This window comes from Apium graveolens, chromosome 1 (genome assembly GCF_009905375.1).
Source record: "Apium graveolens cultivar Ventura chromosome 1, ASM990537v1, whole genome shotgun sequence".
In the NCBI taxonomy this organism is placed as follows: Eukaryota; Viridiplantae; Streptophyta; class Magnoliopsida; order Apiales; family Apiaceae; genus Apium; species Apium graveolens.
The window spans coordinates 109,441,061-109,457,499 of NC_133647.1; the positions used below are offsets into that span (position 1 = coordinate 109,441,061).

Below are 16,439 nucleotides of genomic sequence, written 5' to 3' on the forward strand. Positions count from 1 at the left end.
TTCCTAGCCCTTCAGGGTACCCGGTTTATGTATTTGTATTTCAGTATTCAGGACCAAATAGTTGGTATATTATATTCATGATCATGTATGAACTTAGATGGTTGTTTTGTCCCCAAATATAAACTGGGAGACCCTATGATATATATCTAGCAGTTATTAAGAAATTGATGTCCATATTATTGCACTTGTTAAATATATGCTAGATAACAAATTACATGCTTACCTGCGAATAAATTAATCCAAATATAAAAAAAAAATTACAACTGTATTGACATATTTTCATTATCAGAACGATGCCACCCCGTAGAAGAGGAACTAGGGCACATCCCGCAGAATCTGTTAACCAACGAAACGGACCTGACCGCATAGTAAATGAGGAAAGTGAAGAAGACCTAGACTATAATGAGTATGATGAAGAAGAGTATGTAGAAGAAGAAACTGAGGATACCCATCAGGGAGGGAACCCCATGAATTAATTTATGGAACTTTTAAGGGCAAATCTGAACCAACAACCCATTCCACCACAACCTCATATTGCCCAACAGACTGCGGCCACTGCCTTTAGGGCATTCAATTCCCTCAAACCCCTAGAGTTTCTAGGATCTTCCGACCCCGTTGAGGCACGAGCCTGGCTCAAGGAAATAGAAAAGTCCTTCGAAATACTAGGTGTGGAAGAACGACACAAGACCATTTTCACCTCTTACATGCTGAAGGGGGAAGCTAACTACTGGTGGGAGTCTAAACGAAACCTTGAGACTGATGCTGTGATTCCATGGGATAGATTTACCCGATTTTTCTTAGACATAAATTTCCCTAGGTTCATGGAGACTCGGATGGAGATTAAGTTTCTAAAGCTAAAATAAGATAAGATGACTGTGGCAGAGTATGAGGCCAAGTTTACTGAGTTATCACGATTTGTACATGAGTTTGTGAATACCGGAGAGAAGATAGCGTAAAGGTTTCAGCTTGGTCTGAAACAGTGGATCCAGAACCGAGTATCGGTACTAGAACTGACAGATTATGCCACCTTAGTGCAGAAAGCCTCGATTGTTGAAGCAGGTAGTGAACAAAGTTTGAAGGAAAAGGAAAATATGAAAATGAAGATAGGATGTCAAGGAGGTAGAGGAACCGAGAACAAGAGCCTTCCACATAGGTTTGTCAGGGGAGTGGTGTCCCAACCTACGAGGGGTCCTGGATTTAGAACGGCCCCAAGTAAGAGCATGGGCCAGGGCGGCGGATAATCTAGGGCAACATTTCATAGCCAACCCCGCGTCCCGATACGGTAATGTCAAACATGCGGAAAGAAACACTTTGGAGTGTGAACCTTGGCAAGAGCCCCTCTGAAATGCTACAAGTGCGACCAAACTGGACACCTCGCCAACACCTGTACCCAACCCAAAGTAACTTGTTTTGGCATATAAGGAAGGATTTCACGACATTAAGGCCCCCAGGTTGGGGATGAGCAGAGCTGCATCCAATAGGCCCCCAGACGCTAAGACTTTCAACATGACCGTTCAGGATGCTGTACGGAACACTGATGTGATAGCAGGTAACCTTTTGTTAAATTCTGAATGTGCAAATATTTTATTCGATTCCGTAGCGACCAACTCTTTTATATCTCAAGATTTTTCTAAGAAGTTAAAACTTAACGCCATACCCTTACGTGAGGCATTACAAGTAGAAATAACAAACCGAGAAATAATTCATGTGAATCAAGTACACCCTAAATGCAAGTTAAAACTAGAAGGGAAAGTCTTTGAGGTTGACTAAATCCCATTTATATTAGGAGAATTCGATATAATCTTATGAATGGACTGGTTATCCAGTAATGGAGTGCAGATAGATTGTGAGAGAAAGAGGGTAAAGATAAGAGTGCAAAAAGGAAAGGAAATATTGTTCAAAGGTCGACGACAGACCCGTAAATTTTTGACCATGCTTAAGGCGAAGAGGTTGTTAAAGAAAGGTAATGAGGCCTACTTGGCTTATGTGAGGGATACTAAGAAGGAAATTCCCAACATACAGGACATACCCGTAGTGAATGAATTCGAGGATGTGTTTCCAGAGAACTTATCGGGATTGCCACCCGACAGAGAAATAGAATTTTTTATAGAACTAGCACCAGGGACGACCCAGTGTCAAAGGCCCCTGATAGGCTAGCCCCAGTTGAGATGAAGGAACTAGCTTCTCAACTGCAGGAGTTATTAGATAATGGGATGATAAGTTCCAGTGTGTCATCGTGGGGAGCACCAGTACTGTTTGTAAAGAAAAATGATGGTAGTATGAGATTATGCGTAGACTACTGGGAGTTGAATAAGCTGGCTATCAAGAATAGGTACCCTCTCCCTAGGATTGATGACCTATTCGACCAGCTCAAGGGCACTTTACACTTTTCCAAAATAGATTTGAGAACATGATATCACCAGTTGAAAATCAAACCTGAGGATATACCAAAGACTGCCTTTTGCACTATGTATGGACATTATGAGTTCTTAGTCATGTCATTTGGGCTAACCATTGCACCCGCAGCCTTTATGGATATGATGAACAGAGTGTTCAAGAAGTACCTAGATATATGTATGATAGTTTTCGTAGATGATATTCTAATATACTCAAAGACAGAGCAAGAACGTGCAGAACATTTGAGGATAGTCTTAGAAATCTTGAGGAATGAAAAATTATATGCCAAGTTCTCGAAATGCGAGTTTTGGTTAAAGGAAGTTCAGTTCTTAGGACATGTGGTGAGTAGCAAAGGAGTTTTAGTTGACCCCGCCAAGATAAAGGCGGTATCCAATTGGGAAAGACCAACTACCCCAACCGAGGTTAGGAGTTTTGTGGGTTTAGCAGGATATTACCGGAGATTTGTGCAAGACTTTGCCAAGATAGTCGGCCCATTGACTAGACTTACCCAGAAAATAGAAAAGTTTATGTGGACAGAGAAATGTGAGGAAAGCTTTGAGGAACTAAAAAGGAGGCTGGTATCAGCATCATTGATCGCTCTTCCCGATGGAAAGGGAGAGTTTGTGATATATAGTGACGCCTCGCACAAAGGACTAGGATGTGTGCTTATGCAGCACAAAAAGGGTATTGCGTATGCCTCTCGGTAGTTGAAGGAATATGAGGTCAGATACCCAACCCATGATCTAGAATTAGCAGTCATAGTGTTTGCCCTAAAAATTTGGAGGCACTACTTCTACGGTGAGAAATGTATGATTTATGTAGACCATAAGAGCCTCAATTATATTTTTACTCAAAAAGAATTGAACATGTGAGAGAGGAGGTGGTTAGAATTGATTAAGGACTACGATTGTGAAATTTTGTATCACCCGGGTAAAGCCAATGTGGTGGCTCACGCCCTCTGTAGAAAGGAGAGACTCAAAATGATAATGACATCTGAGGAGTTAGTTAAGGAATTTGAAAAGATGGAAATTGACGTGAGAATAACCGGTAAAGGATCAGAAGGATTATTTGAGATTAAAATAGTGTTGGAACTGACTGGAAAGATACGAGTGTGTCAGGAAAAGAAGATGAATGAAGAAAGAGAAACATTGATCGTGAAGGAAGTCAGATGCGAGAAGGATGAGAAAGGGATCATGAGGTATGCATCCCGGATTTGGATTCCAAATATGCAAGAATTAAAGGGTGAGCTATTGCACGAAGGGCACAGCTCCAGATATTCGATCCACTCAGGAAGTACGAAAATATACCATGACCTTAAGGAATATTATTGGTGGCCTAACATGAAAAGAGAAGTAGCGGAGTGGGTCAGCAAGTACTTGACATGCCAGAGAGTGAAGGCTTAACATCAGCGACCAAGTGGTCTATTACGGCTTGTGAAAATTCCAGAATGGAAATGGGAGCATATAGCCATGGATTTTGTAACAGGCCTACCAAGAATGAAAACCAATCACGATGCCATATGGGTTATCATAGATAGACTGACCAAGTCCGCGCACTTCCTGCCAATCAACGAAAGCTACACCGTAGACAAGCTAGTGGATATTTACTTGAAGGAAATTATAGTAAGACACGGTGTTCCTGTTGCTATAGTGTCAGATAAAGACCCAAGGTTTAACTCCTGATTTTGGAGAAGCTTCCAGGAGTGTGTAGGCACCAGACTAAATATGAGTACCGCTTACCACCCCCAAACTGATGGGCAAAGCGAAAGGACTATTCAGACCCTAGAAGATATGCTGCGAGTATGTGCCATCGACTTTAAAGGGAATTGGAATGACCACTTACCCCTGATCGAATTTGCCTACAATAATAGCTATCACACTAGCATAGGAATGCCTCCATATGAAGCTCTTTACGGAAGAAGATGTCGCTCTACCCTATGTTGGGATGAGGTTAGAGAATATAAGATAATAAGACCCGAGTTAGTCCAGCAAACCAGAGAGATGATGGGACTCATTAAGAAGAGACTAGTAGCAGCTCAAGATAGATAAAAGAAGTACACCGACCAAACCACCAAAGATAGAGAATATGAAGTAGGAAATTCAGTGTTGTTGAAGGTATCTCCATGGAAAGGAATGATGAGATTTCGAAAGAAAGGGAAGTTGAGTCCCAGATTTATAAGACTCTTTGAGATTTTGTGGAGAATAGGACCTCTAGCTTCCGAGCTCGCCTTGCCTCCTAATCTGCAGCAAGTGCACAATGTGTTCCACGTGTCAATGATAAGTGGCATTTTATACCACTTAGAACGTCTTAAAATGGCTTAAATTGGTGCCTTAAAATCAAGTATTTTGTGTATTTGATGCGTTTTTCTAGTATTTATGCATTTCAGGGTATTACTTGCATTTCGGGGGATGAATCATCAAGAATAAGCCTTGGCATGTGTTCACCATTGCGAGAGGAAAGAAACAGGCAGATTACGGCGAGGAAACGGGGCAAAATTAGATTTTTTCCAGTAGAGGTCTGAGCGCCCGCTCAGCATTGCTGAGCGGCCGCGCAGCAAGGTCGGGAAAAAAGATATAATATTTCTGGACTTCTACTTCTGTTTGGTTTCCACTTCTATGTAATCTGAGTTTTATGGGACTATTATATAAGTAGATCTGAGACGTTTTCACAAGTGTGGATTGAAGAAGATTGTGTTTTTACACAAGGAGCGAAGGAGATAAGGAAGAAGACCGATTTAGCACACCGCAACGAAGAGGAAGCATATTTTCTTGTGATTCTTGTTTCGTTGTAACGTTGGATGCTAGTTTTCTTGCTTTGAACTTATTTATTCTTGTGACGTACTCTGTTTTAATATAATTAGTTTAGTTATTATTTTCTTGTGTTTGCTTATCATGATTTCATATGAACCAATGATGACGATAAGTGCTAATATGGGCTAATCGTGATCATGGGGTTGCAACGGATTTATTATGGAATTCTTTAGTTAATTGTTTAATACTTTAGTGTGTGATGATTGTATGATATCTAGTATTGGTTGTGCGTATTCGTCTTATATGCATCACAAACATATAAGATAGGGTGTTAATCTCTTGTGAAGCGACGGTGGATCTTGAGATTTAGAACTTGCCATGCTAGCATAGGTTCATGTACGTTGTGCATGATTAGTGGATAACTCTAACAGTTTTACTTGCCTTATGTAATCAAAAGGAATAACTTGTGCTTAAATCGTTGTGTTGTCAATTTCTGTAGACATATAGGAACTCAACATAATTGATGACTATTCAACTTCTATCTTAATTGTGGATGCTTGGTAGAATGGTATTAGTACAATGAAAGTTGGCTTTTATCAGTTTCGTGTTATTCGATTAATATCATCACTGTCACATGCTAAAGGTAATAACAATGGCTATAGAAGGAAGTGATAATGAAGTTGTGATCTCATGAGTGTTTTATTATTGATAATTTGAAGTGTTAGTTAAGTGATTAATTAAGTAGTTAATTATAGTTAATATTTAATCAATAATTTTAAGTGTTAGTATCTTAACATTGAGAAGTAATCATACATTGGTGAGTGAGTTTAATTAGACAATAATTTAGTCTGAGTCTCTGTGGGAACGAACTAGAAAGTATTATATATTACTTGCGAACGCGTATACTTGCGTGAATATTAGCGCGTATTTTCGCCCTAACAAGTTTTTGGCGCCGCTGCCGGGGACTCGGCGAATTTGTTTAGTTTATGTACTTACCATCATTGGTCATTAGGACTCAGTGATTAGGACGTAGTAGTTACTTATTTTTTCCGGTTGTGTTTCAGGTACTTTAGCAAGCGTTTATGCAAACTCGTTCTCCTGCTCGCAAGAGGACTTTAGATACAGCTGAGGAGACAGATGACGTTCTTGATATTCCGGAGAAGTTAGATTTTGAGGATTCGGATTCAGGAACTGAGCAGAAAGAACCAGTAAACATGGGAGATCGTATTGTTCAAGCTGATCCAGCTCTTATGGATTTTTCGCGGCCTAAAATTGATGACATTCAGTCAAGCATCCTTCATCCGGCTATTCAAGCTAACACCTTTGAAATCAAGCCGGGCACTATTCAGATGGTGCAGAATTCTGTTTCTTTTGGAGGAGCGGCAACTGAAGACCCCAACATGCACATAAGGAATTTTGTCGAGATCTGCAGCACTTTTAAGTATAATGGCGTGACTGATGAGGCTATCAAGTTGAGGCTTTTCCCATTCTCACTGAGGGACAAGGCTAAAGACTGGTTACATTCTGAACCAGCTGGGTCCATCACTACGTGGCAAGATCTTGCGCAAAAGTTTCTTGTGAAGTTTTATCCGATGGCAAAGACTGCTGCTATGAGGAGTGCTCTTACTCAGTTTGCGCAGCAACCTACTGAATCTATGTGCGAGGCTTGGGAACGCTACAAGGAAATGTTGAGAAAATGTCCACATCATGGAATGCCGGATTGGATGGTGATCATTGGTTTCTATAATGGTTTGGGGGCCCAATCTCGGCCCATGCTCGATGCAGCAGCTGGAGGCGCCTTATGGGCTAAAAGCTATACTGAGGCGTATAATCTTATAGAGACGATGGCTGCAAATGAGCATGAAAACCCAACTCAGAGGATGATGTCAGGCAAGGTAGCAGGTATTCTGGAAGTTGATGCAGCCACCGCTATTGCAGCCCAGCTCCAAGCGCTATCGATGAAGGTTGATTCTCTGGCTACATATGGAGTTAATCAAATAGCTATGGTTTGTGAGCTTTGTGCAGGTTCTCATGCTACGGAGCAGTGTTCTCTTGTCAACGAATCTGTTTAGTATATGAATAATTATCAGCGACAACAGCAGCCTGTGCCAGTGACCTATCATCCTAACAACAGAAATCATCCAAATTTCAGCTGGGGGAATAATCAGAAGGCTATTCAGCCACCATATCAGCAAGGAGTGAGTAAACAGTTTAACCCACCTGGATTCCAGCAACCACAGCAGTATGCTACAAGGCAATCATATCCTCAACAGGGAAGTATAGCTGCACCTACTAGTGCTGATTTTGAGGAACTTAAGCTGTTGTGCAAGAGTCAGGCGGTTTCTATCAAGACCTTGGAAAATCAAATCGGTCAATTAGCCAATACAGTGCTCAATCGTCAACCTGGCACTCTTCCCAGTGACACGGAAGTACCAGGCAGGAAGGAAGCTAAAGAGCAAGTCAAGGATATTACCTTAAGGTCTGGAAAAGTGGCTGATGCTGAAAAGGCAAAGGAAGGAGAAGCTGAAATTAGAGATGAAGAATCTAAGCAAAAGGAGAAAGCGACGGAACCAAGGAAGACTATTGTTGAACACACTCTGCCTGAGGCTAATACAGGGGAGAAACAGCTCTATCCTCCACCACCTTTTCCTAAGAGATTGCAGTAACAAAAGCTGGATAGACAGTTCGGGAAGTTTCTGAAGGTGTTCAAGAAACTTCACATCAATATACCTTTCGCTGAGGCTCTGGAACAAATGCCTAGTTATGCGAAGTTTATGAAGACTATTCTTTCAAGGAAGGTGAAACTGGATGACCTTGAAACTGTTGCTCTCACGGAAGAATGCAACGCTGTTCTACAGCAAAAGTTACCACCAAAACTGAAAGATCCAGGAAGCTTCACCATTCCTTGCACTATTGGCAATCTGACTTTTGACAAGTGCCTTTGTGATTTGGGAGCAAGCATTAATCTGATACCGTTGTCGATCTTTAAAAAGCTGGATCTGCCTGATCCAAAACCCACATACATGTCGCTACAATTGGCTGATCGTTCCATTACTTACCCAAGGGGCATAGTTGAGGATGTGCTCGTCAAGGTGGATAAGCTCTTCTTTCCTGCAGATTTTGTTATTCTGGATTTTGAGGAAGATAAGAAGATTCCCATAATCTTGGGAAGGCCTTTCTTGGCTACTGGCCGTATCTTGATAGATGTGCAAAAAGGTGAACTTACTATGCGGGTCCAAGATCAGGATGTGACCTTCAACGTATTCAAGGCAATGAAATTCCCTACAGAAGATGAGGAGTGCTTAAAAGTGGATGTGATTGATTCTGCGGTTATTTCGGAACTCGATCGCATGCTAATGTCTGATGCATTGGAAAAGGCCTTAGTGGGGGATTTTGACAGCGATGATGAAGATGGCAACGAGCAATTACAATATCTGAACGCTTCTCCCTGGAAGCGAAAGCTGGAAATACCATTTGAATCTCTGGGTACTTCTGACCTTAAGAATGCTGAAGAGAAGCTCAAACCATCAATAGAGGAAGCACCTACCTTGGAGCTCACGCCATTACCTGAACACTTGAGGTATGCTTTTTTAGGTGATTCATCTATGTTACCTGTTATTATTTCATCTGACCTTTCAGGTAGTGAGGAAGACAAGCTCTTAAGGATTTTGAGAGAATTCAAATCGGCTATAGGATGGACCATAGCAGACGTCAAGGGGATAAGTCCTTCATATTGTATGCATAAAATTCTGCTAGAGGAAGGTAGTAAGCCAACTGTGGAACAGCAGCGAAGACTGAATCCCATCATTAAGGAGGTGGTGAAGAAAGAAATTCTGAAATGGCTGGATGCAGGCATCATTTATCCTATTTCTGACAGCTCGTGGGTGAGCCCCGTACAATGTGTACCTAAGAAAGGAGGTATCACTGTGGTCGCAAATGAAAAGAATGAGCTCATCCCTACTCGAACAGTTACAGGATGGAGAGTATGCATGGATTATAGAAAATTGAACAAAGCCACTAGGAAGGATCACTTCCCCCTTCCATTTATTGATTAGATGCTTGACAGATTGGCGGGTCATGAGTATTTTTGTCTTCTGGATGGTTATTCCGGGTATAATCAGATTTGTATTGCACCAGAGGATCAGGAAAAGACTACCTTCACTTGTCCATTTGGCACGTTTGCTTTTCGCAGAGTTTCATTTGGGTTATGTGGCACCCCGGCCACTTTTCAGAGATGTATGATGGCTATATTCTCTGATATGATTGGAAATAACGTCGAAGTGTTCATGGACGACTTCTCCATCTTTGGACATTCATATGATGAATGTTTGAATAATCTGCGCGCCGTACTCAAAAGATGCGTGGAAACTAATTTGGTGCTCAATTGGGAGAAATGTCATTTTATGGTGCGTGAAGGCATTATCCTTGGGCATAAGGTCTCTAGCAAGGGTCTGGAGGTGGACAAGGCCAAGGTGGGAGTCATTGAAAATCTTCCCCCACCTAATTCTGTGAAAGGAATCCGTAGTTTTCTTGGTCATGCGGGTTTTTATCGGCGATTCATCAAGGACTTTTCAAAGATATCTAAGCCGTTGTGCAATTTGCTTGAGAAAGATGTGCTTTTCAAATTTGATGATGAATGTTTGGCAGCATTCGAGACTCTCAAGAAGAGTTTGATCACTGCACCAGTTATTACAGCACCAGATTGGACAGAACCGTTTGAGATGATGTGTGATGCGAGTGATTATGCGGTAGGTGCAGTTCTGGGACAGCGCAAGAAAAACCTCTTCCATGTGGTCTACTATGCGAGTAAGACTTTAAATGGTGCCCAATTGAACTACACCACTACTGAGAAGGAGCTTTTGGCTATAGTCTTTGGTTTTGAGAAATTTTGATCTTATCTACTTGGTACGAAAGTAACAGTATTCACTGATCATGCGGCTATTCGCTCTCTGGTTTCCAAGAAGGATTCGAAGCCGAGACTCATTCGTTGGGTGCTTTTACTTCAGGAATTTGAGTTAGAGATCAAAGATAGAAAAGGTACTGAGAATCAAGTAGCTGACCATCTCTCTAGGTTGGAGAATCCCGATTCTACTTCATAAGATAGGACGTTAATCAATGAATCTTTTCCGGATGAGCAGCTGTTTGCAATTCAAGAGGAAGAACCATAGTTTGCAGATATTGTAAACTATCTCGTTAGCAATATAATGCCTCCTAATTTGACATCCGCTCAAAAGAAGAAGTTTTTGCATGAGGTGAAGTGGTATATGTGGGATGAACCATATTTGTTTAGACAGGGAGCTGACCAGATCATCAGGAGATGTATCCCGTTCTGTAAGACGGAGAGGATATTACGAGACTGCCATTCCACGGTTTATGGTGGACACTATGGTGGTGAGAAGACGGCAGCTCGTATTCTGAAAGCATGTTTTTTTTGGCCTACTTTGTTCAAGGATGCTCATCAGTTTGTTTTAAGGTGTGATCGTTGCCAAAGAGTGGGAAATTTGTCAAGGAAGGATGAGATGCCATTAAATGTGATGCTTGAAGTCGAGGTCTTTGATGTGTGGGGAATCGATTTCATGGGGCCTTTTATCCCGTCTTGCAATAATCAGTACATCTTGCTGGCAGTCGATTATGTCTCAAAATGGGTCGAAGTTAAAGCTTTACCGACAAATGATGCAAAGGCAGTGCTAAATTTTCTTCATAAGCAAATTTTTACAAGGTTTGGAACACCTCGGGTAATCATAAGTGATGAAGGATCGCATTTCTGCAACCGTAAGTTCACTTCTATGATGTAGCGTTATAATGTGAATCATCGAGTAGCTACTGCCTATCATCCGCAAACAAATGGTCAAGCGGAAGTGTCTAACAGAGAGATAAAGCGCATTCTAGAGAAGGTTGTTTGTCCGTCAAGGAAGGATTGGTCTTTAAAGCTCGATGAAGCTGTTTGGGCTTACAGAACAGCATACAAAACTCCACTTGGGATGTCACCGTTTCAGTTGGTGTACGGTAAGGGATGTCATCTACCTGCGGAGCTTGAGCATAAGGCCTACTGGGCATTGAAGAAGTTGAACCTGGATTTAGATGCAGCTGGTAAGAAAAGAATGCTTCAGCTTAATGAACTTGATGAATTTCGACTTCAAGCGTACGAGAATAACAAAATGTATAAGGAAAAGGTGAAGAGGTGGCACGATAGGAAGCTACATCCTAAGTTATTTGTGCCAGGGGAACAAGTTCTCTTATTCAACTCTCGGCTCCGACTTTTTCCTGGGAAGTTGAAATCAAGGTGGTCTGGACCTTTTATTATCAAAACTGTGTTTCCACATGGAGCGGTGGAAATTTTTGAGAATGATCCGGACCAAGCATTCAAGGTTAACAGTCAGCGGTTGAAGCACTACTATGGGGACATGGCAAACCGAGAAGTGGTTAGTGCCATTTTGTTGACTACTTGAGAAGGGTACGAAACGTCAAGCTAATGACGAAAAAGAATCGCTGCGTGGGAGGCAACCCATGAATTGTTGTTACAGGAACCCTTAGAAGGTAATAACCTATCCAAAAACACAAAAAAATCAGAAAACAGGGGCTGAAATTTTTTTTTTCCAGTGACCCCCTGAGCGCCCGCTCAGCAAGCTGAGCGCCCGCTCAGCTTTACTGAGCGACTGCTCAGGGGTCGAGTACCAGAATTTTTTTTACAGTTCAGAAAAAAAAAACACAAAAATAGTTTTAACCCATAAACCCACGATTTGTTCCCACTACCCCATCATTTTAACCCTTAATTCCCAAACCCTAATCTAATCCACACCCTATATATACATACACCTATCCTACATATCTCCCACAAAACTTCCTACACTTAAACTCTCTCACAAACATCAAAAATCAGTTCTTACACACTTTTATTCACGAATCAATGGAACCCAAGAGAGCACGCACTATTGACAACAGCAGCACAGTTCCTACTGCTGATTCATCGAGGGGTACTGCTGCAAGGCCTCGGTTAACTGACAGAGCCGCGGAGGAGGAGTACACTAGGCTGTTAAGGAAGCCGATTCTGAAGGAGAGGGGGTTTTTACCATCGGGGAGGGATGGTGAGTTGCTGCCCATGATTGCAGAGAAGGGGTGGATAGCTTTTTGTGAGTCACCTGAAGCGGTACCAATGAGCGTTGTTCGCGAGTTCTATGCGAACGCGAAGGCCGAAAAGAATGGGTTTTCTGTGGTCTGAGGGCTGACGGTTAATTATCATCCTGCGGCGATTCGCCGTGTGATTGGACAGCGAGAGAGGAAGCCCGAGGAGGAAAACTGGAATGAAAAGACTGCTGAGGATTTTGACTTGGATTTGATTTGTGCGACTCTCTGTCGACCGGGCATAGTTTGGACCTTCAGGACCGGCACTAATGAGTATCGTCACTTTCCGGCGATCACCATGAACAGGTATGCCCGTGCATGAAATGCGTTTATTTATGCTAATATTTTGCCTTCTTCGCATGCACACGAGGTCACAGTTGAAAGAGCACAGTTGTTGTGGGGAATTCTGAATGAGGAGTACTATGTGGACCTTGGTGAGTTTATCTACCAAGGAATTCTGAATTTTTTGAGGGGAGCGAAGCATATGAACATCCCTTATTCATCCACGGTTATGAAGCTATGCCGAGCAGTGGGAGTGAACTGGCCGGCTCATGAGCAGTTGCAGTTGCCGGCAGCTCTGATTGATTCTGGGACGCTGAATGGGATGCAGGAGTGGACCGGTGGTGAGCCGGAGGAGCATGGGCTGGGTTATCATCTTCCAGGAGGGCGTCCAGCATGAGGTGCTACTATGGCTAGGCCAGGGTGTGATGAGGCTGGTTCTTCGAGAGCTCAGGAGGGTGCTGGGATGGTTGATGCCCAGTATAGGAGGCTTTCACGGCGGATGGATGCCATGTATGAGACGCAGAGCAGGTTTGCTCAGGAGCTCACCCTGGCGTTAGGGACTGCTTTTCGGGGCCTTGGAGCTGATATCCAGTGGCCAGTTTTTGGTGAGGACTCTACATACCCGCCGCCTGATACTCCACCTACTGAGGGTGATGATGATGATGACTCCGAGTAGGTATACCCTGTGTTCCTTTCTACTACTTTCACTGAGAATAGTGAAGATTTTAAGTTTGGGGGTGGTAGTTAAGGAATATTGTGTGTGTGTCATATAGTTGCATACTCATGATAGTTTAGTTCATATAGTTGCATAATTTATGCCATATAGTTTTTTTGTTATGAATGTCATGTAGCTCATGCATTTACCATGATCCCTTTTGCAATGATTTATCGACTGAATTGTGATATTGATGCGAGTGTAGTGCTAGCATTAAAGTGATATTAAGTCGTGTAGGTTGATATGCATGCTAGAAACAATTGTAAGTCCACTAAGTCTTAGAGAATGCGTAAGGGCTAGATTATTGTTATGATTTGGTTGTTTTCAAGGTCAATCTACTTATTATGCTTAGAATTCGATTATAGGTTCTTAGTGATAAAGGCATGAAAAAGAAAAAATTTTGGAGAAAAAAAAAATATGGAAGTTGTTGCTAGTTGTGGCTAGGCGTCAAATGGCTAGTAGCCGGCTCGCATATGGTGCGAGTAGTCTAGGGTTGAGCAAGATGGAGCAAAACGCACTTGCTCAGAAGTAAAAAAAAAAAAAAAATTTAGTTTATGCATAATTGATCAAGAGTGGGCTCTTTGGTATTCGAGTTATTAAGTTCTTAGGGGACTTTGTGCCTAGTGACCTAAGGCTTTTAGAGTCTGGGATCCGCTAACCTAACGCTCGTTACATGGATACCATTGTAAAAGTCTTTTGTGGACCTCACTCATTGCACGGTCAAATAAGCATTTGTGTTGTGAATAAAAAGCACGATTCCGTAGTAAGCTCCAGAATTCTTGTAGTGTTGTATATCACTTTGTGCCTAGAATTTTTATTCTTTGTATAATCATAGGATTACCTTGAGGATAGTCGAGTCATAATAATTGGTCTAGTTCCGAAGCATATCTGTTAAGCATTTACACACACCACGTTTCTGGCTGTATGTCCATTTGCATGAGTTTATTGATCTTTAGTTGTCTAACTGCATTTGTTGAGATGTGGCAATTTGGTTGGTTAATTAAAGTAAGGGGGATCACTGCATTTTCATATAGATTGTATTCATGCATGTTTTTATTTGTTTTTGAGTCTGTGACGCTTGAGGACAAGCATCGATTTAAGTTTGGGGGTGTGATAAGTGGCATTTTATACCACTTAGAACGTCTTAAAATGGCTTAAATTGGTGTCTTGAAATCAAGTATTTTATGTATTTGATGCGTTTTTCTAGTGTTTATGCATTTCAGGGTATTAGTTGCATTTCGGGGGAGGAATCATCAAGAATAAGCCTTGGCATGTGTTCACCATTGCGAGAGAAAAGAAACGGGCAGATTACGGCGAAAAAATGGAGCAAAATCAGATTTTTTCCAGTAGAGGTCTGAGCGCCCGCTCAGCATTGCTGAGCGGCCGCGCAGCAAGCTGAGCGCCCGCTCAGCTATGCTGAGCGACCGCGCAGGGTCGGGAAAAAAGATATAATATTTTTGGACTTCTACTTCTGTTTGGTTTCCACTTCTATGTAATCTGAGTTTTATGGGACTATTATATAAGTAGATCTGAGACGTTTTCACAAGTGTGGATTGAAGAAGATTGTGTTTTTATGCAAGGAGCGAAGGAGATAAGGAAGAAGACCGATTTAGCACACCGCAACGAAGAGGAAGCATATTTTCTTGTGATTCTTGTTTCGTTGTAACGTTGGATGCTAGTTTTCTTGCTTTGAACTTATTTACTCTTGTGACGTACTCTGTTTTAATATAATTAGTTTAGTTATTATTTTCTTGTGTTTGCTTATCATGATTTCATATGAACCCATGATGACGATAAGTGCTAATATGGGCTAATCGTGATTATGGGGTTGCAACGGATTTATTATGGAATTCTTTAGTTAATTGTTTAATACTTTAGTGTGTGATGATTGTATGATATCTAGTATTGGTTGTGCGTATTCGTCTTATGTGCGTCGCGAACATATAAGATAGGGTGTTAATCTCTTGTGAAGCGACGGTGGATCTTGAGATTTAAAACTTGCCATGCTAGCATAGGTTCATGTACGTTGTGCATGATTAGTGGGTAACTCTAACAGTTTTATTTGCCCTATGTAATCAAAAGGAATAACTTGTGCTTAAATCGTTGTGTTGTCAATTTCTGTAGACATATAGGAACTCAACATAATTGATGACTATTCAACTTCTATCTTAATTGTGGATGCTTGGTAGAATGGTATTAGTACAATGAAAGTTGGCTTTTATCAGTTTCATGTTATTCGATTAATATCATCACTGTCACATGCTAAAGGTAATAACAATGGCTATAGAAGGAAGTGATAATGAAGTTGTGATCTCATGAGTGTTTTATTATTGATAATTTGAAGTGTTAGTTAAGTGATTAATTAAGTAGTTAATTATAGTTAATATTTAATCAACAATTTTAAGTGTTAGTATCTTAACATTGAGAAGTAATCATACATTGGTGAGTGAGTTTAATTAGACAATAATTTAGTCTGAGTCTCTGTGGGAACGAACTAGAAAGTATTCTATATTACTTGAGAACACATATAGTTGCGTGAATATTAGCGCGTATTTTCGCCCTAACAGTCAATGCTAAGAAAATACCATGCTAATGCGCGACCGGTGATAGAGTATGGGCAGGTAGATTTACAACCAGACCTGACCTACATTGAGCAAGCAATAAGGGTAATGGACCAGAAAGAACAAGTGCTGAGGAACAAGACTGTGAAGCTGGTTAGAATCTTGTGGAGAAATCAGAATGTTGAAGAGTTAACTTGGAAACTAGAAGACCCAATAAGGAATAGATATCCCCACCTATTTTCTAATTAATTCCGAGACGGAATCCTTTTGTTGTGAATATGTTGTATACTTGATGATCACTTAAACAAAATGTCTAAGTAGATTTTACTTAGTGAAATAATGTAGCACTCGACGGATAAGAATTTTAGTCCCGACGGATAAGTCGTTATAGTCCCGACGGATGATTAACTTATTATCCATCGAGTGAGTAGCTTATGTAATAATAAGTTTGTAGCACAGTGATATATGCACCTTTGTATAGAATCTGTAGTAGCATATAAGTCATGTTGACTTTAACTAGATATGCAGAATAGGTTGATTAACTGTACATAAGCAATGTCTTGTAATTCTGTATAAGTGAAATGAAGTCAAGTGCCAAAATAGCTACCGACG

General features: G+C 41.2%; 1 non-coding gene across 1 annotated transcript; it reads right to left on the reverse strand.

The window, feature by feature from the left end:
- Nucleotides 1-6,754: 6,754 nt before the first annotated feature.
- On the reverse strand, nt 6,755-6,861 carry LOC141683545 (small nucleolar RNA R71). The gene has a single exon (XR_012560349.1). It is a non-coding gene; the product is annotated as a small nucleolar RNA R71 (small nucleolar RNA).
- Between the last annotated feature and the right edge of the window lie 9,578 nt (nt 6,862-16,439).